The sequence below is a fragment of the Schistocerca gregaria genome, chromosome 3 (assembly GCF_023897955.1).
Source record: "Schistocerca gregaria isolate iqSchGreg1 chromosome 3, iqSchGreg1.2, whole genome shotgun sequence".
In the NCBI taxonomy this organism is placed as follows: Eukaryota; Metazoa; Arthropoda; class Insecta; order Orthoptera; family Acrididae; genus Schistocerca; species Schistocerca gregaria.
In genome coordinates this window covers 19,960,936-19,988,474 of record NC_064922.1, presented here as the reverse complement: position 1 = coordinate 19,988,474, position 27,539 = coordinate 19,960,936, and the positions used below count along the sequence as shown (strand labels likewise).

At 49.6% G+C, this 27,539-nt stretch overlaps 10 non-coding genes across 10 annotated transcripts; all 10 read right to left on the bottom strand.

The window, feature by feature from the left end:
• Positions 1–10,051: 10,051 nt before the first annotated feature.
• Trnaa-agc (transfer RNA alanine (anticodon AGC)) lies at positions 10,052–10,126 on the bottom strand. Its single transcript has one exon. It is a non-coding gene; the product is annotated as a tRNA-Ala (tRNA).
• Positions 10,127–11,513: 1,387 nt separating this feature from the next.
• On the bottom strand, positions 11,514–11,587 carry Trnaa-agc (transfer RNA alanine (anticodon AGC)). Its single transcript has one exon. It is a non-coding gene; the product is annotated as a tRNA-Ala (tRNA).
• Positions 11,588–13,114: 1,527 nt separating this feature from the next.
• On the bottom strand, positions 13,115–13,188 carry Trnaa-agc (transfer RNA alanine (anticodon AGC)). The gene has a single exon. It is a non-coding gene; the product is annotated as a tRNA-Ala (tRNA).
• Positions 13,189–14,574: 1,386 nt separating this feature from the next.
• Positions 14,575–14,648, bottom strand: Trnaa-agc (transfer RNA alanine (anticodon AGC)). Its single transcript has one exon. It is a non-coding gene; the product is annotated as a tRNA-Ala (tRNA).
• A 1,397-nt stretch (positions 14,649–16,045) lies between these two features.
• Trnaa-agc (transfer RNA alanine (anticodon AGC)) lies at positions 16,046–16,119 on the bottom strand. The gene has a single exon. It is a non-coding gene; the product is annotated as a tRNA-Ala (tRNA).
• A 1,386-nt stretch (positions 16,120–17,505) lies between these two features.
• Positions 17,506–17,579, bottom strand: Trnaa-agc (transfer RNA alanine (anticodon AGC)). The gene has a single exon. It is a non-coding gene; the product is annotated as a tRNA-Ala (tRNA).
• Positions 17,580–21,885: 4,306 nt separating this feature from the next.
• On the bottom strand, positions 21,886–21,959 carry Trnaa-agc (transfer RNA alanine (anticodon AGC)). The gene has a single exon. It is a non-coding gene; the product is annotated as a tRNA-Ala (tRNA).
• Positions 21,960–23,346: 1,387 nt separating this feature from the next.
• On the bottom strand, positions 23,347–23,420 carry Trnaa-agc (transfer RNA alanine (anticodon AGC)). Its single transcript has one exon. It is a non-coding gene; the product is annotated as a tRNA-Ala (tRNA).
• Positions 23,421–24,806: 1,386 nt separating this feature from the next.
• Trnaa-agc (transfer RNA alanine (anticodon AGC)) lies at positions 24,807–24,880 on the bottom strand. The gene has a single exon. It is a non-coding gene; the product is annotated as a tRNA-Ala (tRNA).
• Positions 24,881–26,268: 1,388 nt separating this feature from the next.
• On the bottom strand, positions 26,269–26,342 carry Trnaa-agc (transfer RNA alanine (anticodon AGC)). The gene has a single exon. It is a non-coding gene; the product is annotated as a tRNA-Ala (tRNA).
• Positions 26,343–27,539: the final 1,197 nt, after the last annotated feature.

The window sequence follows — 27,539 nt, the reverse complement described above, 5'->3', positions numbered from 1 at the left end:
CACTTGCACTCCCATTATTCCGCAGACAAACACTGCTCTCTATGTATCAGTGAGGGTGTCTTTCAGGTTTCGTGCATTCTGTATCGAATCGTAGTTGGCCACAATGAAAGTGGCACGCATAACGTCGAAAATAGAGTTCAGACACCGCTCTGAGTAAGACGAACGTGTTGTCCACCTCTAGACTTCAATGACGCTAAGCCGTGATACCTAAGACAGATCTGCACTCGATGACACCACGATAACAGCCGGTCCCCACACTTACACCTTGCTCTCCTTATGACAGTATACATCATATCAGTCTGTGACGCTGGTTTTGCAACTTCTTGCGTGCGTTTATGTTCGCCGCGACCAACACTTACCATGCACTGACCACAAAACATGGAGGAGCCGGGGCTTGAACCCGAGACCGTTCACACGCTAACCGAACGATCTGCCAACTGAGCTACAACTACACACACGAACAAATCTGGCTATTCTCCACTCTTTGCGACTCTGATGTGCACGGACACGATGGTTGGTTGGTTTGTAGCGGCGAAGGTACCAGAATACAAAGGCGCGGACACGTTCATATACACAAGAGTTCCAAGTAGTTTCGATGCTCTGGTATTACGAATGCAAATTTCGTCTGTTTTGAACGTCTTAAATTGAAAGGGCGGTCACAAATTGGTCCATTTCACTCCTTGTCCACAATCACACAGCACCTGAGGTAACAAGCACATCTCGAGCCCCATTGTGCTCTCCATTGTTCATGCCAACTCAGTGCCTCGCTCTTTGCTACTGCGTAAAACTCTTGTCGTCCAACTGCAAAACACTGGGACACAATAAGTTTCCGCGTCCCCTTTGCACTGATCGTACTACGAAACGCTCCCCAAACTTGGCAATCACCCATGCAGATGACTTTTCCGACTTTACACGACGCTCACGCTAGTGACAGCCTTATTTATAGTTCGACGTCGCGCCAAAGCGAATGAGCACATTTCGCCTACGGCTTAGGCCGCTCTTCTAGTGTGGCTGCTCTGTGTCTGCAGGCAGCGAGGGGCTGCAAGCTTCCTGTGTTCGCACCTATATCACCTGTGCTTCCTTGTCAGAGACAGACTATCGCAAAACATACAACTCACTCCATGAATTGATTGCTACGGCATCTGTTATCAGCAGTCACAACCAGCAACACCAGTAGCAGCCGACTGCACGCAAAGAATGGGAACGTGCAGTGGGATTTACGTGAAATCGGCGCAATTGTGGATGCTAATCGTTCGCTTGTATCTGCCGGTTGGGAATTATTCCACTCGCATGGCAAGGTGCGCATGTAGGTGTGTTAAAAATTCTGGAGGCGCTGGGTATCGATCCCAGTACCTGTCGCACGCTAAGCGAGCGCTTTACCATCTGAGCTACGCCCACCCCCCCGATAACTAGTAGTGCTACATACAGTCATATCAACGTCACAGACCATTGCACTCCCATTATTCCGCAGACAAACACTACTCTCTATGTATCAGTGAGGGTGTCTTTCAGGTTTCGTGCATTCTGTATCGAATCGTAGTTGGCCACAATGAAAGTGGCACGCATAACTTCGAAAATAGAGTTCAGACACCGCTCTGAGTAAGACGAACGTGTTGTCCACCTCCAGACTTCAATGACGTTAAGCCGTGATACCTAAGACAGATCTGCACTCGATGACACCACGATAACAGCCGGTCCCCACACTTACACCTTGCTCTCCTTATGACAGTATACATCATATCAGTCTGTGACGCTGGTTTTGCAACTTCTTGCGTGCGTTTATGTTCGCCGCGACCAACACTTACCATGCACTGACCACAAAACATGGAGGAGCCGGGGCTTGAACCCGAGACCGTTCACACGCTAAGCGAACGATCTGCCAACTGAGCTACAGCTACACACACGACCAAGCCTGGCTATTCTCCATTCTTTGCGACTCTGATGTGCACGGACACGACGGTTGGTTGGTTTGTAGCGGCGAAGGTACCAGAATACAAAGGCGCGGACACTTTCATATACACAAGAGTTCCAAGTAGTTTCGATGCTCTGGTATTACGAATGCAAATTCCGTCTGTTTTGAACGTCTTAAATTGAAAGGGCGGTCACAAATTGGTCCATTTCACTCCTTGTCCACAATCACACAGCACCTTAGGTAACAAGCACATCTCGAGCTCCATTGTGCTCTCCATTGTTCATGCCAACTCAGTGCCTCGCTCTTTGCTACTGCGTAAAACTCTTGTCGTCCAACTGCAAAACACTGGGACACAATAAGTTTCCGCGTCCCCTTTGCACTGATCGTACTACGAAACGCTCCCCAAACTTGGCAATCACCCATGCAGATGACTTTTCCGACTTTACACGACGCTCACGCTAGTGACAGCCTTATTTATAGTTCGACGTCGCGCCAAAGCGAATGAGCACATTTCGCCTACGGCTTAGGCCGCTCTTCTAGTGTGGCTGCCTTGTGTCTGCAGGCAGCGAGGGGCTGCAAGCTTCCTGTGTTCGCACCTATATCACCTGTGCTTCCTTGTCAGAGACAGACTATCGCAAAACATACAACTCACGCCATGAATTGATTGCTACGGCATCTGTTATCAGCAGTCACAACCAGCAACACCAGTAGCAGCCGACTGTACGCAAAGAATGGGAACGTGCAGTGGGATTTACGTGAAATCGGCGCAATTGTGGATGCTAATCGTTCGCTTGTATCTGCCTACACACCTCTGCCGGTTGGGAATTATTCCACTTGCATGGCAAGGTGCGCATGTAGGTGTGTTAAAAATTCTGGAGGCGCTGGGTATCGATCCCAGTACCTCTCGCAAGCTAAGCGAGCGCTCTACCATCTGAGCTACGGCCACCCCCCCGGTAACTAGTAGTGCTACATACAGTCATATCAACGTCACAGACCCTTGCACTCCCATTATTCCGCAGACAAACACTACTCTCTATGTATTAGTGAGGGTGTCTTTCAGGTTTCGTGCATTCTGTATCGAATCGTAGTTGGCCACAATGAAAGTGGCACGCATAACGTCGAAAATAGAGTTCAGACACCGCTCTGAGTAAGACGAACGTGTTGTCCACCTCCAGACTTCAACGACGTTAAGCCGTGATACCTAAGACAGATCTGCACTCGATGACACCACGATAACAGCCGGTCCCCACACTTACACCTTGCTCTCCTTATGACAGTATACATCATATCAGTCTGTGACGCTGGTTTTGCAACTTCTTGCGTGCGTTTATGTTCGCCGCGACCAATACTTACCATGCACTGACCACAAAACATGGAGGAGCCGGGGCTTGAACCCGAGACCGTTCACACGCTAAGCGAACGATCTGCCAACTGAGCTACAGCTACACACACGAACAAGCCTGGCTATTCTCCATTCTTTGCGACTCTGATGTGCACGGACACGATGGTTGGTTGGTTTGTAGCGGCGAAGGTACCAGAATACAAAGGCGCGGACACGTTCATATACACAAGAGTTCCAAGTAGTTTCGATGCTCTGGTATTACGAATGCAAATTCCGTCTGTTTTGAACGTCTTAAATTGAAAGGGCGGTCACAAATTGGTCCATTTCACTCCTTGTCCACAATCACACAGCACCTGAGGTAACAAGCACATCTCGAGCCCCATTGTGCTCTCCATTGTTCATGCCAACTCAGTGCCTCGCTCTTTGCTACTGCGTAAAACTCTTGTCGTCCAACTGCAAAACACTGGGACACAATAAGTTTCCGCGTCCCCTTTGCACTGATCGTACTACGAAACGCTCCCCAAACTTGGCAATCACCCATGCAGATGACTTTTCCGACTTTACACGACGCTCACGCAACGCTCACGCTAGTGACAGCCTTATTTATAGTTCGACGTCGCGCCAAAGCGAATGAGCACATTTCGCCTACGGCTTAGGCCGCTCTTCTAGTGTGGCTGCTCTGTGTCTGCAGGCAGCGAGGGGCTGCAAGCTTCCTGTGTTCGCACCTATATCACCTGTGCTTCCTTGTCAGAGACAGACTATCGCAAAACATACAACTCACTCCATGAATTGATTGCTACGGCATCTGTTATCAGCAGTCACAACCAGCAACACCAGTAGCAGCCGACTGCACGCAAAGAATGGGAACGTGCAGTGGGATTTACGTGAAATCGGCGCAATTGTGGATGCTAATCGTTCGCTTGTATCTGCCTACACACCTCTGCCGGTTGGGAATTATTCCACTTGCATGGCAAGATGCGCATGTAGATGTGTTAAAAATTCTGGAGGCACTGGGTATCGATCCCAGTACCTCTCGCACGCTAAGCGAGCGCTCTACCATCTGAGCTGCGCCCACCCCCCCGGTAACTAGTAATGCTACATACAGTCATATCAACGTCACAGACCCTTGCACTCCCATTATTCCGCAGACAAACACTACTCTCTATGTATCTGTGAGGGTGTCTTTCAGGTTTCGTGCATTCTGTATCGAATCGTAGTTGGCCACAATGAAAGTGGCACGCATAACGTCGAAAATAGAGTTCAGACACCGCTCTGAGTAAGACGAACGTGTTGTCCACCTCCAGACTTCAATGACGTTAAGCCGTGATACCTAAGACAGATCTGCACTCGATGACACCACGATAACAGCCCGTCCCCACACTTACACCTTGCTCTCCTTATGACAGTATACATCATATCAGTCTGTGACGCTGGTTTTGCAACTTCTTGCGTGCGTTTATGTTCGCCGCGACCAACACTTACCATGCACTGACCACAAAACATGGAGGAGCCGGGGCTTGAACCCGAGACCGTTCACACGCTAAACGAACGATCTGCCAACTGAGCTACAGCTACACACACGAACAAGCCTGGCTATTCTCCATTCTTTGTGACTCTGATGTGCACGGACACGATGGTTGGTTGGTTTGTAGCGGCGAAGGTACCAGAATACAAAGGCGCGGACACGTTCATATACACAAGAGTTCCAAGTAGTTTCGATGCTCTGGTATTACGAATGCAAATTCCGTCTGTTTTGAACGTCTTAAATTGAAAGGGCGGTCACAAATTGGTCCATTTCACTCCTTGTCCACAATCACACAGCACCTGAGGTAACAAGCACATCTCGAGCCCCATTGTGCTCTCCATTGTTCATGCCAACTCAGTGCCTCGCTCTTTGCTACTGCGTAAAACTCTTGTCGTCCAACTGCAAAACACTGGGACACAATAAGTTTCCGCGTCCCCTTTGCACTGATCGTACTACGAAACGCTCCCCAAACTTGGCAATCACCCATGCAGAAGACTTTTCCGACTTTACACGACGCTCACGCTAGTGACAGCCTTATTTATAAACGACGTCGCGCCAAAGCGAATGAGCACATTTCGCCTACGGCTTAGGCCGCTCTTCTAGTGTGGCTGCTCTGTGTCTGCAGGCAGCGAGGGGCTGCAAGTTTCCTGTGTTCGCACCTATATCACCTGTGCTTCCTTGTCAGAGACAGACTATCGCAAAACATACAACTCACTCCATGAATTGATTGCTACGGCATCTGTTATCAGCAGTCACAACCAGCAACACCAGTAGCAGCCGACTGCACGCAAAGAATGGGAACGTGCAGTGGGATTTACGTGAAATCGGCGCAATTGTGGATGCTAATCGTTCGCTTGTATCTGCCGGTTGGGAATTATTCCACTCGCATGGCAAGGTGCGCATGTAGGTGTGTTAAAAATTCTGGAGGCGCTGGGTATCGATCCCAGTACCTGTCGCACGCTAAGCGAGCGCTCTACCATCTGAGCTACGCCCACCCCCCCGATAACTAGTAGTGCTACATACAGTCATATCAACGTCACAGACCATTGCACTCCCATTATTCCGCAGACAAACACTACTCTCTATGTGTCAGTGAGGGTGTCTTTCAGGTTTCGTGCATTCTGTATCGAATCGTAGTTGGCCACAATGAAAGTGGCACGCATAACTTCGAAAACAGAGTTCAGACACCGCTCTGAGTAAGACGAACGTGTTGTCCACCTCCAGACTTCAATGACGTTAAGCCGTGATACCTAAGACAGATCTGCACTCGATGACACCACGATAAAAGCCGGTCCCCACGCTTACACCTTGCTCTCCTTATGACAGTATACATCATATCAGTCTGTGGCGCTGGTTTTGCAACTTCTTGCGTGCGTTTATGTTCGCCGCGACCAACACTTACCATGCACTGACCACAAAACATGGAGGAGCCGGGGCTTGAACCCGAGACCGTTCACACGCTAAGCGAACGACCTGCCAACTGAGCTACAGCTACACACACGACCAAGCCTGGCTATTCTCCATTCTTTGCGACTCTGATGTGCACGGACACGACGGTTGGTTGGTTTGTAGCGGCGAAGGTACCAGAATACAAAGGCGCGGACACGTTCATATACACAAGAGTTCCAAGTAGTTTCGATGCTCTGGTATTACGAATGCAAATTCCGTCTGTTTTGAACGTCTTAAATTGAAAGGGCGGTCACAAATTGGTCCATTTCACTCCTTGTCCACAATCACACAGCACCTGAGGTAACAAGCACATCTCGAGCCCCATTGTGCTCTCCATTGTTCATGCCAACTCAGTGCCTCGCTCTTTGCTACTGCGTAAAACTCTTGTCGTCCAACTGCAAAACACTGGGACACAATAAGTTTCCGCGTCCCCTTTGCACTGATCGTACTACGAAACGCTTACCAAACTTGGCAATCACCCATGCAGATGACTTTTCCGACTTTACACGACGCTCACGCTAGTGACAGCCTTATTTATAGTTCGACGTCGCGCCAAAGTGAATGAGCACATTTCGCCTACGGCTTAGGCCGCTCTTCTAGTGTGGCTGCTCTGTGTCTGCAGGCAGCGAGGGGCTGCAAGCTTCCTGTGTTCGCACCTATATCACCTGTGCTTCGTTGTCAGAGACAGACTATCGCAAAACATACAACTCACTCCATGAATTGATTGCTACGGCATCTGTTATCAGCAGTCACAACCAGCAACACCAGTAGCAGCCGACTGCACGCAAAGAATGGGAACGTGCAGTGGGATTTACGTGAAATCGGCGCAATTGTGGATGCTAATCGTTCGCTTGTATCTGCCGGTTGGGAATTATTCCACTCGCATGGCAAGGTGCGCATGTAGGTGTGTTAAAAATTCTGGAGGCGCTGGGTATCGATCCCAGTACCTGTCGCACGCTAAGCGAGCGCTCTACCATCTGAGCTACGCCCACCCCCCCGATAACTAGTAGTGCTACATACAGTCATATCAACGTCACAGACCATTGCACTCCCATTATTCCGCAGACAAACACTACTCTCTATGTATCAGTGAGGGTGTCTTTCAGGTTTCGTGCATTCTGTATCGAATCGTAGTTGGCCACAATGAAAGTGGCACGCATAACTTCGAAAATAGAGTTCAGACACCGCTCTGAGTAAGACGAACGTGTTGTCCACCTCCAGACTTCAATGACGTTAAGCCGTGATACCTAAGACAGATCTGCACTCGATGACACCACGATAAAAGCCGGTCCCCACGCTTACACCTTGCTCTCCTTATGACAGTATACATCATATCAGTCTGTGGCGCTGGTTTTGCAACTTCTTGCGTGCGTTTATGTTCGCCGCGACCAACACTTACCATGCACTGACCACAAAACATGGAGGAGCCCGGGCTTGAACGCGAGACCGTTCACACGCTAAGCGAACGATCTGCCAACTGAGCTACAGCTACACACACGACCTAGCCTGGCTATTCTCCATTCTTTGCGACTCTGATGTGCACGGACACGACGGTTGGTTGGTTTGTAGCGGCGAAGGTACCAGAATACAAAGGCGCGGACACGTTCATATACACAAGAGTTCCAAGTAGTTTCGATGCTCTGGTATTACGAATGCAAATTCCGTCTGTTTTGAACGTCTAAAATTGAAAGGGCGGTCACAAATTGGTCCATTTCACTCCTTGTCCACAATCACACAGCACCTGAGGTAACAAGCACATCTCGAGCCCCATTGTGCTCTCCATTGTTCATGCCAACTCAGTGCCTCGCTCTTTGCTACTGCGTAAAACTCTTGTCGTCCAACTGCAAAACACTGGGACACAATAAGTTTCCGCGTCCCCTTTGCACTGATCGTACTACGAAATGCTCCCCAAACTTGGCAATCACCCATGCAGATGACTTTTCCGACTTTACACGACGCTCACGCTAGTGACAGCCTTATTTATAGTTCGACGTCGCGCCAAAGCGAATGAGCACATTTCGCCTACGGCTTAGGCCGCTCTTCTAGTGTGGCTGCTCTGTGTCTGCAGGCAGCAAGGGGCTGCAAGCTTCCTGTGTTCGCACCTATATCACCTGTGCTTCCTTGTCAGAGACAGACTATCGCAAACATACAACTCACTCCATGAATTGATTGCTACGGCATCTGTTATCAGCAGTCACAACCAGCAACACCAGTAGCAGCCGACTGCACGCAAAGAATGGGAACGTGCAGTGGGATTTACGTGAAATCGGCGCAATTGTGGATGCTAATCGTTCGCTTGTATCTGCCGGTTGGGAATTATTCCACTCGCATGGCAAGGTGCGCATGTAGGTGTGTTAAAAATTCTGGAGGCGCTGGGTATCGATCCCAGTACCTGTCGCACGCTAAGCGAGCGCTTTACCATCTGAGCTACGCCCACCCCCCCGATAACTAGTAGTGCTACATACAGTCATATCAACGTCACAGACCCTTGCACTCCCATTATTCCGCAGACAATCACTACTCTCTATGTATCAGTGAATTTGTCTTTCAGGTTTCGAGCATTCTGTATCGAATCGTAGTTGGCCACAATGAAAGTGGCACGCATAACGTCGAAAATAGAGTTCAGACACCGCTCTGAGTAAGACGAACGTGTTGTCCACCTCCAGACTTCAATGACGTTAAGCCGTGATACCTAAGACAGATCTGCACTCGATGACACCACGATAACAGCCGGTCCCCACACTTACACCTTGCTCTCCTTATGACAGTATACATCATATCAGTCTGAGACGCTGGTTTTGCAACTTCTTGCGTGCGTTTATGTTCACCGCGACCAACACTTACCATGCACTGACCACAAAACATGGAGGAGCCGGGGCTTGAACCCGAGACCGTTCACACGCTAAGCGAACGATCTGCCAACTGAGCTACAGCTACACACACGACCAAGCCTGGCTATTCTCCATTCTTTGCGACTCTGATGTGCACGGACACGACGGTTGGTTGGTTTGTAGCGGCGAAGGTACCAGAATACAAAGGCGCGGACACGTTCATATACACAAGAGTTCCAAGTAGTTTCGATGCTCTGGTATTACGAATGCAAATTCCGTCTGTTTTGAACGTCTTAAATTGAAAGGGCGGTCACAAATTGGTCCATTTCACTCCTTGTCCACAATCACACAGCACCTGAGGTAACAAGCACATCTCGAGCCCCATTGTGCTCTCCATTGTTCATGCCAACTCAGTGCCTCGCTCTTTGCTACTGCGTAAAACTCTTGTCGTCCAACTGCAAAACACTGGGACACAATAAGTTTCCGCGTCCCCTTTGCACTGATCGTACTACGAAACGCTCCCCAAACTTGGCAATCACCCATGCAGAAGACTTTTCCGACTTTACACGACGCTCACGCTAGTGACAGCCTTATTTATAAACGACGTCGCGCCAAAGCGAATGAGCACGTTTCGCCTACGGCTTAGGCCGCTCTTCTAGTGTGGCTGCTCTGTGTCTGCAGGCAGCGAGGGGCTGCAAGCTTCCTGTGTTCGCACCTATATCACCTGTGCTTCCTTGTCAGAGACAGACTATCGCAAAACATACAACTCACTCCATGAATTGATTGCTACGGCATCTGTTATCAGCAGTCACAACCAGCAACACCAGTAGCAGCCGACTGCACGCAAAGAATGGGAACGTGCAGTGGGATTTACGTGAAATCGGCGCAATTGTGGATGCTAATCGTTCGCTCGTATCTGCCTACACACCTCTGCCGGTTGGGAATTATTCCACTTGCATGGCAAGGTGCGCATGTAGGTGTGTTAAAAATTCTGGAGGCGCTGGGTATCGATCCCAGTACCTCTCGCACGCTAAGCGAGCGCTCTACCATCTGAGCTACGCCCATCCCCCCCGATAACTAGTGGTGCTACATACAGTCATATCAACGTCACAGACCCTTGCACTCCCATTATTCCGCAGACAAACACTACTCTCTATGTATCAGTGAGGGTGTCTTTCAGGTTTCGTGCATTCTGTATCGAATCGTAGTTGGCCACAATGAAAGTGGCACGCGTAACGTCGAAAATAGAGTTTAGACACCGCTCTGAGTAAGACGAACGTGTTGTCCACCTCTAGACTTCAATGACGTTAAGCCGTGATACCTAAGACAGATCTGCACTCGATGACACCACGATAACAGCCCGTCCCCACACTTACACCTTGCTCTCCTTATGACAGTATACATCATATCAGTCTGTGACGCTGGTTTTGCAACTTCTTGCGTGCGTTTATGTTCGCCGCGACCAACACTTACCATGCACTGACCACAAAACATGGAGGAGCCGGGGCTTGAACCCGAGACCGTTCACACGCTAAACGAACGATCTGCCAACTGAGCTACAGCTACACACACACGAACAAGCCTGGCTATTCTCCATTCTTTGTGACTCTGATGTGCACGGACACGATGGTTGGTTGGTTTGTAGCGGCGAAGGTACCAGAATACAAAGGCGCGGACACGTTCATATACACAAGAGTTCCAAGTAGTTTCGATGCTCTGGTATTACGAATGCAAATTCCGTCTGTTTTGAACGTCTTAAATTGAAAGGGCGGTCACAAATTGGTCCATTTCACTCCTTGTCCACAATCACACACCACCTGAGGTAACAAGCACATCTCGAGCCCCATTGTGCTCTCCATTGTTCATGCCAACTCAGTGCCTCGCTCTTTGCTACTGCGTAAAACTCTTGTCGTCCAACTGCAAAACACTGGGACACAATAAGTTTCCGCGTCCCCTTTGCACTGATCTTACTACGAAACGCTCCCCAAACTTGGCAATCACCCATGCAGAAGACTTTTCCGACTTTACACGACGCTCACGCTAGTGACAGCCTTATTTATAAACGACGTCGCGCCAAAGCGAATGAGCACATTTCGCCTACGGCTTAGGCCGCTCTTCTAGTGTGGCTGCTCTGTGTCTGCAGGCAGCGAGGGGCTGCAAGCTTCCTGTGTTCGCACCTATATCACCTGTGCTTCCTTGTCAGAGACAGACTATCGCAAAACATACAACTCACTCCATGAATTGATTGCTACGGCATCTGTTATCAGCAGTCACAACCAGCAACACCAGTAGCAGCCGACTGCACGCAAAGAATGGGAACGTGCAGTGGGATTTACGTGAAATCGGCGCAATTGTGGATGCTAATCGTTCGCTCGTATCTGCCTACACACCTCTGCCGGTTGGGAATTATTCCACTTGCATGGCAAGGTGCGCATGTAGGTGTGTTAAAAATTCTGGAGGCGCTGGGTATCGATCCCAGTACCTCTCGCACGCTAAGCGAGCGCTCTACCATCTGAGCTACGCCCACCCCCCCGATAACTAGTAGTGCTACATACAGTCATATCAACGTCACAGACCCTTGCACTCCCATTATTCCGCAGACAAACACTACTCTCTATGTATCAGTGAGGGTGTCTTTCAGGTTTCGTGCATTCTGTATCGAATCGTAGTTGGCCACAATGAAAGTGGCACGCATAACGTCGAAAATAGAGTTCAGACACCGCTCTGAGTAAGACGAACGTGTTGTCCACCTCTAGACTTCAATGACGTTAAGCCGTGATACCTAAGACAGATCTGCACTCGATGACACCACGATAACAGCCGGTCCCCACACTTACACCTTGCTCTCCTTATGACAGTATACATCATATCAGTCTGTGACGCTGGTTTTGCAACTTCTTGCGTGCGTTTATGTTCGCCGCGACCAACACTTACCATGCACTGACCACAAAACATGGAGGAGCCGGGGCTTGAACCCGAGACCGTTCACACGCTAAGCGAACGATCTGCCAACTGAGCTACAGCTACACACACTACCAAGCCTGGCTATTCTCCATTCTTTGCGACTCTGATGTGCACGGACACGATGGTTGGTTGGTTTGTAGCGGCGAAGGTACCAGAATACAAAGGCGCGGACACGTTTATATACACAAGAGTTCCAAGTAGTTTCGATGCTCTGGTATTACGAATGCAAATTCCGTCTGTTTTGAACGTCTTAAATTGAAAGGGCGGTCACAAATTGGTCCATTTCACTCCTTGTCCACAATCACACAGCACCTGAGGTAACAAGCACATCTCGAGCCCCATTGTGCTCTCCATTGTTCATGCCAACTCAGTGCCTCGCTCTTTGCTACTGCGTAAAACTCTTGTCGTCCAACTGCAAAACACTGGGACACAATAAGTTTCCGCGTCCCCTTTGTACTGATCGTACTACGAAACGCTCCCCAAACTTGGCAATCACCCATGCAGATGACTTTTCCGACTTTACACGACGCTCACGCTAGTGACAGCCTTATTTATAGTTCGACGTCGCGCCAAAGCGAATGAGCACATTTCGCCTACGGCTTAGGCCGCTCTTCTAGTGTGGCTGCTCTGTGTCTGCAGGCAGCGAGGGGCTGCAAGCTTCCTGTGTTCGCACCTATATCACCTGTGCTTCCTTGTCAGAGACAGACTATCGCAAAACATACAACTCACTCCATGAATTGATTGCTACGGCATCTGTTATCAGCAGTCACAACCAGCACCACCAGTAGCAGCCGACTGCACGCAAAGAATGGGAACGTGCAGTGGGATTTACGTGAAATCGGCGCAATTGTGGATGCTAATCGTTCGCTTGTATCTGCCTACACACCTCTGCCGGTTGGGAATTATTCCACTTGCTTGGCAAGGTGCGCATGTAGGTAAGTTAAAAATTCTGGAGGCGCTGGGTATCGATCCCAGTACCTCTCGCACGCTGTGGATGCTAATCGTTCGCTTGTATCTGCCTACACACCTCTGCCGGTTGGGAATTATTCCACTTGCATGGCAAGGTGCGCATGTAGGTAAGTTAAAAATTCTGGAGACGCTGGGTATCGATCCCAGTACCTCTCGCACGCTAAGCGAGCGCTCTACCATCTGAGCTACGTCCACCCCCCCGATAACTTGTAGTGCTACATACAGTCATATCAACGTCACAGACCCTTGCACTCCCATTATTCCGCAGGCAAACACTACTCTCTATGTATCAGTGAGGGTGTCTTTCAGGTTTCGTGCATTCTGTATCGAATCGTAGTTGGCCACAATGAAAGTGGCACGCATAACGTCGAAAATAGACTTCAGACACCGCTCTGAGTAAGACGAACGTGTTGTCCACCTCTAGACTTCAATGACGTTAAGCCGTGACACCTAAGACAGATCTGCACTCGATGACACCACGATAACAGCCGGTCCCCACACTTACACCTTGCTCTCCTTATGACAGTATACATCATATCAGTCTGTGACGCTGGTTTTGCAACTTCTTGCGTGCGTTTATGTTCGCCGCGACCAATACTTACCATGCACTGACCACAAAACTTGGAGGAGCCGGGGCTTGAACCCGAGACCGTTCACACGCTAAGCGAACGATCTGCCAACTGAGCTACAGCTACACACACGAACAAGCCTGGCTATTCTCCATTCTTTGCGACTCTGATGTGCACGGACACGATGGTTGGTTGGTTTGTAGCGGCGAAGGTACCAGAATACAAAGGCGCGGACACGTTCATATACACAAGAGTTCCAAGTAGTTTCGATGCTCTGGTATTACGAATGCAAATTCCGTCTGTTTTGAACGTCTTAAATTGAAAGGGCGGTCACAAATTGGTCCATTTCACTCCTTGTCCACAATCACACACCACCTGAGGTAACAAGCACATCTCGAGCCCCATTGTGCTCTCCATTGTTCATGCCAACTCAGTGCCTCGCTCTTTGCTACTGCGTAAAACTCTTGTCGTCCAACTGCAAAACACTGGGACACAATAAGTTTCCGCGTCCCCTTTGCACTGATCTTACTACGAAACGCTCCCCAAACTTGGCAATCACCCATGCAGATGACTTTTCCGACTTTACACGACGCTCACGCTAGTGACAGCCTTATTTATAGTTCGACGTCGCGCCAAAGTGAATGAGCACATTTCGCCTACGGCTTAGGCCGCTCTTCTAGTGTGGCTGCTCTGTGTCTGCAGGCAGCGAGGGGCTGCAAGCTTCCTGTGTTCGCACGTATATCACCTGTGCTTCCTTGTCAGAGACAGACTATCGCAAAACATACAACTCACGCCATGAATTGATTGCTACGGCATCTGTTATCAGCAGTCACAACCAGCAACACCAGTAGCAGCCGACTGCACGCAAAGAATGGGAACGTGCAGTGGGATTTACGTGAAATCGGCGCAATTGTGGATGCTAATCGTTCGCTTGTATCTGCCTACACACCTCTGCCGGTTGGGAATTATTCCACTTGCATGGCAAGGTGAGCATGTAGGTGTGTTAAAAATTCTGGAGGCGCTGGGTATCGATCCCAGTACCTCTCGCACGCTAAGCGAGCGCTCTACCATCTGAGCTACGCCCACCCCCCCGATAACTAGTAGTGCTACATACAGTCATATCAACGTCACAGACCCTTGCACTCCCATTATTCCGCAGACAAACACTACTCTCTATGTATCAGTGAGGGTGTCTTTCAGGTTTCGTGCATTCTGTATCGAATCGTAGTTGGCCACAATGAAAGTGGCACGCATAACGTCGAAAATAGAGTTCAGACACCGCTCTGAGTAAGACGAACGTGTTGTCCACCTCTAGACTTCAATGACGTTAAGCCGTGATACCTAAGACAGATCTGCACTCGATGACACCACGATAACAGCCGGTCCCCACACTTACACCTTGCTCTCCTTATGACAGTATTCATCATATCAGTCTGTGACGCTGGTTTTGCAACTTCTTGCGTGCGTTTATGTTCGCCGCGACCAACACTTACCATGCACTGACCACAAAACATGGAGGAGCCGGGGCTTGAACCCGAGACCGTTCACACGCTAAGCGAATGATCTGCCAACTGAGCTACAGCTACACACACGACCAAGCCTGGCTATTCTCCATTCTTTGCGACTCTGATGTGCACGTCCACGATGGTTGGTTGGTTTGTAGCGGCGAAGGTACCAGAATACAAAGGCGCGGACACGTTCATATACACAAGAGTTCCAAGTAGTTTCGATGCTCTGGTATTACGAATGCAAATTCCGTCTGTTTTGAACGTCTTAAATTGAAAGGGCGGTCACAAATTGGTCCATTTCACTCCTTGTCCACAATCACACAGCACCTGAGGTAACAAGCACATCTCGAGCCCCATTGTGCTCTCCATTGTTCATGCCAACTCAGTGCCTCGCTCTTTGCTACTGCGTAAAACTCTTGTCGTCCAACTGCAAAACACTGGGACACAATAAGTTTCCGCGTCCCCTTTGCACTGATCGTACTACTAAACGCTCCCCAAACTTGGCAATCACCCATGCAGATGACATTTCCGACTTTACACGACGCTCACGCAACGCTCACGCTAGTGACAGCCTTATTTATAGTTCGACGTCGCGCCAAAGCGAATGAGCACATTTCGCCTACGGCTTAGGCCGCTCTTCTAGTGTGGCTGCTCTGTGTCTGCAGGCAGCGAGGGGCTGCAAGCTTCCTGTGTTCGCACCTATATCACCTGTGCTTCGTTGTCAGAGACAGACTATCGCAAAACATACAACTCACTCCATGAATTGATTGCTACGGCATCTGTTATCAGCAGTCACAACCAGCAACACCAGTAGCAGCCGACTGTACGCAAAGAATGGGAACGTGCAGTGGGATTTACGTGAAATCGGCGCAATTGTGGATGCTAATCGTTCGCTTGTATCTGCCTACACACCTCTGCCGGTTGGGAATTATTCCACTTGCATGGCAAGGTGCGCATGTAGGTGTGTTAAAAATTCTGGAGGCGCTGGGTATCGATCCCAGTACCTCTCGCACGCTAAGCGAGCGCTCTACCATCTGAGCTACGCCCACCCCCCCGATAACTAGTAGTGCTACATACAGTCATATCAACGTCACAGACCCTTGCACTCCCATTATTCCGCAGACAAACACTACTCTCTATGTATCAGTGAGGGTGTCTTTCAGGTTTCGTGCATTCTGTATCGAATCGTAGTTGGCCACAATGAAAGTGGCACGCATAACGTCGAAAATAGAGTTCAGACACCGCTCTGAGTAAGACGAACGTGTTGTCCACCTCTAGACTTCAATGACGTTAAGCCGTGATACCTAAGACAGATCTGCACTCGATGACACCACGATAACAGCCGGTCCCCACACTTACACCTTGCTCTCCTTATGACAGTATACATCATATCAGTCTGTGACGCTGGTTTTGCAACTTCTTGCGTGCGTTTATGTTCGCCGCGACCAACACTTACCATGCACTGACCACAAAACATGGAGGAGCCGGGGCTTGAACCCGAGACCGTTCACACGCTAAGCGAACGATCTGCCAACTGAGCTACAGCTACACACACTACCAAGCCTGGCTATTCTCCATTCTTTGCGACTCTGATGTGCACGGACACGATGGTTGGTTGGTTTGTAGCGGCGAAGGTACCAGAATACAAAGGCGCGGACACGTTCATATACACAAGAGTTCCAAGTAGTTTCGATGCTCTGGTATTACGAATGCAAATTCCGTCTGTTTTGAACGTCTTAAATTGAAAGGGCGGTCACAAATTGGTCCATTTCACTCCTTGTCCACAATCACACAGCACCTGAGGTAACAAGCCCATCTCGAGCCCCATTGTGCTCTCCATTGTTCATGCCAACTCAGTGCCTCGCTCTTTGCTACTGCGTAAAACTCTTGTCGTCCAACTGCAAAACACTGGGACACAACAAGTTTCCGCGTCCCCTTTGCACTGATCGTACTACGAAACGCTCCCCAAACTTGGCAATCACCCATGCAGATGACATTTCCGACTTTACACGACGCTCACGCTAGTGACAGCCTTATTTATAGTTCGACGTCGCGCCAAAGTGAATGAGCACATTTCGCCTACGGCTTAGGCCGCTCTTCTAGTGTGGCTGCTCTGTGTCTGCAGGCAGCGAGGGGCTGCAAGCTTCCTGTGTTCGCACCTATATCACCTGTGCTTCCTTGTCAGAGACAGACTATCGCAAAACATACAACTCACGCCATGAATTGATTGCTACGGCATCTGTTATCAGCAGTCACAACCAGCAACACCAGTAGCAGCCGACTGCACGCAAAGAATGGGAACGTGCAGTGGGATTTACGTGAAATCGGCGCAATTGTGGATGCTAATCGTTCGCTTGTATCTGCCTACACACCTCTGCCGGTTGGGAATTATTCCACTTGCATGGCAAGGTGCGCATGTAGGTGTGTTAAAAATACTGGAGGCGCTGGGTATCGATCCCAGTACCTCTCGCACGCTAAGCGAGCGCTCTACCATCTGAGCTACGCCCACCCCCCCGATAACTAGTAGTGCTACATACAGTCATATCAACGTCACAGACCCTTGCACTCCCATTATTCCGCAGACAAACACTACTCTCTATGTATCAGTGAGGGTGTCTTTCAGGTTTCGTGCATTCTGTATCGAATCGTAGTTGGCCACAATGAAAGTGGCACGCATAACGTCGAAAATAGAGTTCAGACACCGCTCTGAGTAAGACGAACGTGTTGTCCACCTCTAGACTTCAATGACGTTAAGCCGTGATACCTAAGACAGATCTGCACTCGATGACACCACGATAACAGCCGGTCCCCACACTTACACCTTGCTCTCCTTATGACAGTATACATCATATCAGTCTGTGACGCTGGTTTTGCAACTTCTTGCGTGCGTTTATGTTCGCCGCGACCAACACTTACCATGCACTGACCACAAAACATGGAGGAGCCGGGGCTTGAACCCGAGACCGTTCACACGCTAAGCGAACGATCCGCCAACTGAGCTACAGCTACACACACGACCAAGCCTGGCTATTCTCCATTCTTTGCGACTCTGATGTGCACGGACACGATGGTTGGTTGGTTTGTAGCGGCGAAGGTACCAGAATACAAAGGCGCGGACACGTTCATATACACAAGAGTTCCAAGTAGTTTCGATGCTCTGGTATTACGAATGCAAATTCCGTCTGTTTTGAACGTCTTAAATTGAAAGGGCGGTCACAAATTGGTCCATTTCACTCCTTGTCCACAATCTCACAGCACCTGAGGTAACAAGCACATCTCGAGCCCCATTGTGCTCTCCATTGTTCATGCCAACTCAGTGCCTCGCTCTTTACTACTATGTCAAACTCTTGTCGTCCAACTGCAAAACACTGGGACACAACAAGTTTCCGCGTCCCCTTTGCACTGATCGTACTACGAAACGCTCCCCAAACTTGGCAATCACCCATGAAGATGACTTTTCCGACTTTACACGACGCTCACGCTAGTGACAGCCTTATTTATAGTTCGACGTCGCGCCAAAGTGAATGAGCACATTTCGCCTACGGCTTAGGCCGCTCTTCTAGTGTGGCTGCTCTGTGTCTGCAGGCAGCGAGGGGCTGCAAGCTTCCTGTGTTCGCACCTATATCACCTGTGCTTCCTTGTCAGAGACAGACTATCGCAAAACATACAACTCACGCCATGAATTGATTGCTACGGCATCTGTTATCAGCAGTCACAACCAGCAACACCAGTAGCAGCCGACTGCACGCAAAGAATGGGAACGTGCAGTGGGATTTACGTGAAATCGGCGCAATTGTGGATGCTAATCGTTCGCTTGTATCTGCCTACACCCCTCTGCCGGTTGGGAATTAGTCCACTTGCATGGCAAGGTGCGCATGTAGGTGTGTTAAAAATTCTGGAGGCGCTGGGTATCGATCCCAGTACCTCTCGCACGCTAAGCGAGCGTTCTACCATCTGAGCTACGCCCACCTCCCCGATAACTAGTAGTGCTACATACAGTCATATCAACGTCACAGACCCTTGCACTCCCATTATTCCGCAGACAAACACTACTCTCTATGTATCAGTGAGGGTGACTTTCAGGTTTCGTGCATTCTGTATCGAATCGTAGTTGGCCACAATGAAAGTGGCACGCATAACGTCGAAAATAGAGTTCAGACACCGCTCTGAGTAAGACGAACGTGTTGTCCACCTCTAGACTTCAATGACGTTAAGCCGTGATACCTAAGACAGATCTGCACTCGATGACACCACGATAACAGCCGGTCCCCACACTTACATCTTGCTCTCCTTATGACAGTATACATCATATCAGTCTGTGACGCTGGTTTTGCAACTTCTTGCGTGCGTTTATGTTCGCCGCGACCAACACTTACCATGCACTGACCACAAAACATGGAGGAGCCGGGGCTTGAACCCGAGACCGTTCACACGCTAAGCGAACGATCTGCCAACTGAGCTACAGCTACACACACGACCAAGCCTGGCTATTCTCCATTCTTTGCGATTCTGATGTGCACGGACACGATGGTTGGTTGGTTTGTAGCGGCGAAGGTACCAGAATACAAAGGCGCGGACACGTTCATATACACAAGAGTTCCAAGTAGTTTCGATGCTCTGGTATTACGAATGCAAATTCCGTCTGTTTTGAACGTCTTAAATTGAAAGGGCGGTCACAAATTGGTCCATTTCACTCCTTGTCCACAATCACACAGCACCTGAGGTAACAAGCACATCTCGAGCCCCATTGTGCTCTCCATTGTTCATGCCAACTCAGTGCCTCGCTCTTTGCTACTATGTCAAACTCTTGTCGTCCAACTGCAAAACACTGGGACACAACAAGTTTCCGCGTCCCCTTTGCACTGATCGTACTACGAAACGCTCCCCAAACTTGGCAATCACCCATGCAGATGACTTTTCCGACTTTACACGACGCTCACGCTAGTGACAGCCTTATTTATAGTTCGACGTCGCGCCAAAGTGAATGAGCACATTTCTCCTACGGCTTAGGCCGCTCTTCTAGTGTGGCTGCTCTGTGTCTGCAGGCAGCGAGGGGCTGCAAGCTTCCTGTGTTCGCACCCATATCCCCTGTGCTTCCTTGTCAGAGACAGACTATCGCAAAACATACAACTCACGCCATGAATTGATTGCTACGGCATCTGTTATCAGCAGTCACAACCAGCAACACCAGTGGCAGCCGACTGCACGCAAAGAATGGGAACGTGCAGTGGGATTTACGTGAAATCGGCGCAATTGTGGATGCTAATCGTTCGCTTGTATCTGCCTACACACCTCTGCCGGTTGGGAATTAGTCCACTTGCATGGCAAGGTGCGCATGTAGGTGTGTTAAAAATTCTGGAGGCGCTGGGTATCGATCCCAGTACCTCTCGCACGCTAAGCGAGCGTTCTACCATCTGAGCTACGCCCACCTCCCCGATAACTAGTAGTGCTACATACAGTCATATCAACGTCACAGACCCTTGCACTCCCATTATTCCGCAGACAAACACTACTCTCTATGTATCAGTGAGGGTGACTTTCAGGTTTCGTGCATTCTGTATCGAATCGTAGTTGGCCACAATGAAAGTGGCACGCATAACGTCGAAAATAGAGTTCAGACACCGCTCTGAGTAAGACGAACGTGTTGTCCACCTCTAGACTTCAATGACGTTAAGCCGTGATACCTAAGACAGATCTGCACTCGATGACACCACGATAACAGCCGGTCCCCACACTTACATCTTGCTCTCCTTATGACAGTATACATCATATCAGTCTGTGACGCTGGTTTTGCAACTTCTTGCGTGCGTTTATGTTCGCCGCGACCAACACTTACCATGCACTGACCACAAAACATGGAGGAGCCGGGGCTTGAACCCGAGACCGTTCACACGCTAAGCGAACGATCTGCCAACTGAGCTACAGCTACACACACGACCAAGCCTGGCTATTCTCCATTCTTTGCGATTCTGATGTGCACGGACACGATGGTTGGTTGGTTTGTAGCGGCGAAGGTACCAGAATACAAAGGCGCGGACACGTTCATATACACAAGAGTTCCAAGTAGTTTCGATGCTCTGGTATTACGAATGCAAATTCCGTCTGTTTTGAACGTCTTAAATTGAAAGGGCGGTCACAAATTGGTCCATTTCACTCCTTGTCCACAATCACACAGCACCTGAGGTAACAAGCACATCTCGAGCCCCATTGTGCTCTCCATTGTTCATGCCAACTCAGTGCCTCGCTCTTTGCTACTATGTCAAACTCTTGTCGTCCAACTGCAAAACACTGGGACACAACAAGTTTCCGCGTCCCCTTTGCACTGATCGTACTACGAAACGCTCCCCAAACTTGGCAATCACCCATGCAGATGACTTTTCCGACTTTACACGACGCTCACGCTAGTGACAGCCTTATTTATAGTTCGACGTCGCGCCAAAGTGAATGAGCACATTTCTCCTACGGCTTAGGCCGCTCTTCTAGTGTGGCTGCTCTGTGTCTGCAGGCAGCGAGGGGCTGCAAGCTTCCTGTGTTCGCACCCATATCCCCTGTGCTTCCTTGTCAGAGACAGACTATCGCAAAACATACAACTCACGCCATGAATTGATTGCTACGGCATCTGTTATCAGCAGTCACAACCAGCAACACCAGTGGCAGCCGACTGCACGCAAAGAATGGGAACGTGCAGTGGGATTTACGTGAAATCGGCGCAATTGTGGATGCTAATCGTTCGCTTGTATCTGCCTACACACCTCTGCCGGTTGGGAATTATTCCACTTGCATGGCAAGGTGCGCATGTAGGTGTGTTAAAAATTCTGGAGGCGCTGGGTATCGATCCCAGTACCTCTCGCACGCTAAGCGAGCGCTCTACCATCTGAGCTACGCCCACCCCCCCGATAACTAGTAGTGCTACATACAGTCATATCAACGTCACAGACCCTTGCACTCCCATTATTCCGCAGACAAACACTACTCTCTATGTATCAGTGAGGGTGTCTTTCAGGTTTCGTGCATTCTGTATCGAATCGTAGTTGGCCACAATGAAAGTGGCACGCATAACGTCGAAAATAGAGTTCAGACACCGCTCTGAATAAGACGAACGTGTTGTCCACCTCTAGACTTCAATGACGTTAAGCCGTGATACCTAAGACAGATCTGCACTCGATGACACCACGATAACAGCCGGTCCCCACACTTACACCTTGCTCTCCTTATGACAGTATACATCATATCAGTCTGTGACGCTGGTTTTGCAACTTCTTGCGTGCGTTTATGTTCGCCGCGGCCAACACTTACCATGCACTGACCACAAAACATGGAGGAGCCGGGGCTTGAACCCGAGACCGTTCACACGCTAAGCGAACGATCTGCCATCTGAGCTACAGCTACACACACGACCAAGCCTGGCTATTCTCCATTCTTTGCGACTCTGATGTGCACGGACACGATGGTTGGTTGGTTTGTAGCGGCGAAGGTACCAGAATACAAAGGCGCGGACACGTTCATATACACAAGAGTTCCAAGTAGTTTCGATGCTCTGGTATTACGAATGCAAATTCCGTCTGTTTTGAACGTCTTAAATTGAAAGGGCGGTCACAAATTGGTCCATTTCACTCCTTGTCCACAATCACACACCACCTGAGGTAACAAGCACATCTCGAGCCCCATTGTGCTCTCCATTGTTCATGCCAACTCAGTGCCTCGCTCTTTGCTACTATGTCCAACTCTTGTCGTCCAACTGAAAAAACACTGGGACACAACAAGTTTCCGCGTCTCCTTTGCACTGATCGTACTACGAAACGCTCCCCAAACTTGGCAATCACCCATGCAGATGACTTTTCCGACTTTACACGACGCTCACGCTAGTGACAGCCTTATTTATAGTTCGACGTCGCGCCAAAGTGAATGAGCACATTTCTCCTACGGCTTAGGCCGCTCTTCTAGTGTGGCTGCTCTGTGTCTGCAGGCAGCGAGGGGCTGCAAGCTTCCTGTGTTCGCACCTATATCACCTGTGCTTCCTTGTCAGAGACAGACTATCGCAAAACATACAACTCACGCCATGAATTGATTGCTACGGCATCTGTTATCAGCAGTCACAACCAGCAACACCAGTAGCAGCCGACTGCACGCAAAGAATGGGAACGTGCAGTGGGATTTACGTGAAATCGGCGCAATTGTGGATGCTAATCGTTCGCTTGTATCTGCCTACACACCTCTGCCGGTTGGGAATTAGTCCACTTGCATGGCAAGGTGCGCATGTAGGTGTGTTAAAAATTCTGGAGGCGCTGGGTATCGATCCCAGTACCTCTCGCACGCTAAGCGAGCGCTCTACCAACTGAGCTACGCCCACCCCCCCGATAACTAGTAGTGCTACATACAGTCATATCAACGTCACAGACCCTTGCACTCGCATTATTCCGCAGACAAACACTACTCTCTATGTATCAGTGAGGGTGTCTTTCAGGTTTCGTGCATTCTGTATCGAATCGTAGTTGGCCACAATGAAAGTGGCACGCATAACGTCGAAAATAGAGTTCAGACACCGCTCTGAGTAAGACGAACGTGTTGTCCACCTCTAGACTTCAATGACGTTAAGCCGTGATACCTAAGACAGATCTGCACTCGATGACACCACGATAACAGCCGGTCCCCACACTTACACCTTGCTCTCCTTATGACAGTATACATCATATCAGTCTGTGACGCTGGTTTTGCAACTTCTTGCGTGCGTTTATGTTCGCCGCGGCCAACACTTACCATGCACTGACCACAAAACATGGGGGAGCCGGGGCTTGAACCCGAGACCGTTCACACGCTAAGCGAACGATCTGCCAACTGAGCTACAGCTACCCACACGACCAAGCCTGGCTATTCTCCATTCTTTGCGACTCTGATGTGCACGGACACGATGGTTGGTTGGTTTGTAGCGGCGAAGGTACCAGAATACAAAGGCGCGGACACGTTCATATACACAAGAGTTCCAAGTAGTTTCGATGCTCTGGTATTACGAATGCAAATTCCGTCTGTTTTGAACGTCTTAAATTGAAAGGGCGGTCACAAATTGGTCCATTTCACTCCTTGTCCACAATCACACACCACCTGAGGTAACAAGCACATCTCGAGCCCCATTGTGCTCTCCATTGTTCATGCCAACTCAGTGCCTCGCTCTTTGCTACTATGTCAAACTCTTGTCGTCCAACTGCAAAACACTGGGACACAACAAGTTTCCGCGTCCCCTTTGCACTGATCGTACTACGAAACGCTCCCCAAACTTGGCAATCACCCATGCAGATGACTTTTCCGACTTTACACGACGCTCACGCTAGTGACAGCCTTATTTATATATCGACGTCGCGCCAAAGCGAATGAGCACATTTCGCCTACGGCTTAGGCCGCTCTTCTAGTGTGGCTGCTCTGTGTCTGCAGGCAGCGAGGGGCTGCAAGCTTCCTGTGTTCGCACCTATATCACCTGTGCTTCCTTGTCAGAGACAGACTATCGCAAAACATACAACTCACTCCATGAATTGATTGCTACGGCATCTGTTATCAGCAGTCACAACCAGCAACACCAGTAGCAGCCGACTGCACGCAAAGAATGGGAACGTGCAGTGGGATTTACGTGAAATCGGCGCAATTGTGGATGCTAATCGTTCGCTTGTATCTGCCTACACACCTCTGCCGGTTGGGAATTATTCCACTTGCATGGCAAGGTGCGCATGTAGGTGTGTTAAAAATTCTGGAGGCGCTGGGTATCGATCCCAGTACCTCTCGCACGCTAAGCGAGCGCTCTACCATCTGAGCTACGCCCACCCCCCCGATAACTAGTAGTGCTACATACAGTCATATCAACGTCACAGACCCTTGCACTCCCATTATTCCGCAGACAAACACTACTCTCTATGTATCAGTGAGAGTGTCTTTCAGGTTTCGTGCATTCTGTATCGAATCGTAGTTGGCCACAATGAAAGTGGCACGCATAACGTCGAAAATAGAGTTCAGACACCGCTCTGAGTAAGACGAACGTGTTGTCCACCTCTAGACTTCAATGACGTTAAGCCGTGATACCTAAGACAGATCTGCACTCGATGACACCACGATAATAGCCGGTCCCCACACTTACACCTTGCTCTCCTTATGACAGTATACATCATATCAGTCTGTGACGCTGGTTTTGCAACTTCTTGCGTGCGTTTATGTTCGCCGCGACCAACACTTACCATGCACTGACCACAAAACATGGAGGAGCCGGGGCTTGAACCCGAGACCGTTCACACGCTAAGCGAACGATCTGCCAACTGAGCTACAGCTACACACACACGACCAAGCCTGGCTATTCTCCATTCTTTGCGACTCTGATGTGCACGGACACGATGGTTGGTTGGTTTGTAGCGGCGAAGGTACCAGAATACAAAGGCGCGGACACGTTCATATACACAAGAGTTCCAAGTAGTTTCGACGCTCTGGTATTACGAATGCAAATTCCGTCTGTTTTGAACGTCTTAAAGTGAAAGGGCGGTCACAAATTGGTCCATTTCACTCCTTGTCCACAATCACACAGCACCTGAGGTAACAAGCACATCTCGAGCCCCATTGTGCTCTCCATTGTTCATGCCAACTCAGTGCCTCGCTCTTTGCTACTATGTCAAACTCTTGTCGTCCAACTGCAAAACACTGGGACACAACAAGTTTCCGCGTCCCCTTTGGACTGATCGTACTACGAAACGCTCCCCAAACTTGGCAATCACCCATGCAGATGACTTTTCCGACTTTACACGACGCTCACGCTAGTGACAGCCTTATTTATAGTTCGACGTCGCGCCAACGCGAATGAGCACATTTCGCCTACGGCTTAGGCCGCTCTTCTAGTGTGGCTGCTCTGTGTCTGCAGGCAGCGAGGGGCTGCAAGCTTCCTGTGTTCGCACCTATACCACCTGTGCTTCCTTGTCAGAGACAGACTATCGCAAAACATACAACTCACTCCATGAATTGATTGCTACGGCATCTGTTATCAGCAGTCACAACCAGCAACACCAGTAGCAGCCGACTGCACGCAAAGAATGGGAACGTGCAGTGGGATTTACGTGAAATCGGCGCAATTGTGGATGCTAATCGTTCGCTTGTATCTGCCTACACACCTCTGCCGGTTGGGAATTATTCCACTTGCATGGCAAGGTGCGCATGTAGGTGTGTTAAAAATTCTGGAGGCGCTGGGTATCGATCCCAGTACCTCTCGCACGCTAAGCGAGCGCTCTACCATCTGAGCTACGCCCACCCCCCCGATAACTAGTAGTACTACATACAGTCATATCAACGTCACAGACCCTTGCACTCCCATTATTCCGCAGACAAACACTACTCTCTATGTATCAGTGAGAGTGTCTTTCAGGTTTCGTGCATTCTGTATCGAATCGTAGTTGGCCACAATGAAAGTGGCACGCATAACGTCGAAAATAGAGTTCAGACACCGCTCTGAGTAAGACGAACGTGTTGTCCACCTCCAGACTTCAATGACGTTAAGCCGTGATACCCAAGACAGATCTGCACTCGATGACACCACGATAACAGCCGGTCCCCACACTTACACCTTGCTCTCCTTATGACAGTATACATCATATCAGTCTGTGACGCTGGTTTTGCAACTTCTTGCGTGCGTTTATGTTCGCCGCGACCAACACTTACCATGCACTGACCACAAAACATGGAGGAGCCGGGGCTTGAACCCGAGACCGTTCACACGCTAAGCGAACGATCTGCCAACTGAGCTACAGCTACACACACGACCAAGCCTGGCTATTCTCCATTCTTTGCGACTCTGATGTGCACGGACACGATGGTTGGTTGGTTTGTAGCGGCGAAGGTACCTGAATACAAAGGCGCGGACACGTTCATATACGCAAGAGTTCCAAGTAGTTTCGATGCTCTGGTATTACGAATGCAAATTCCGTCTGTTTTGAACGTCTTAAATTGAAAGGGCGGTCACAAATTGGTCCATTTCACTCCTTGTCCACAATCACACAGCACCTGAGGTAACAATCACATCTCGAGCCCCATTGTGCTCTCCATTGTTCATGCCAACTCAGTGCCTCGCTCTTTGCTACTATGTCAAACTCTTGTCGTCCAACTGCAAAACACTGGGACACAACAAGTTTCCGCGTCCCCTTTGCACTGATCGTACTACGAAACGCTCCCCAAACTTGGCAATCACCCATGCAGATGACTTTTCCGACTTTACACGACGCTCACGCTAGTGACAGCCTTATTTATAGTTCGACGTCGCGCCAAAGCGAATAAGCACATTTCGCCTACGGCTTAGGCCGCTCTTCTAGTGTGGCTGCTCTGTGTCTGCAGGCAGCGAGGGGCTGCAAGCTTCCTGTGTTCGCACCTATATCACCTGTGCTTCCTAGTCAGAGACAGACTATCGCAAAACATACAACTCACTCCATGAATTGATTGCTACGGCATCTGTTATC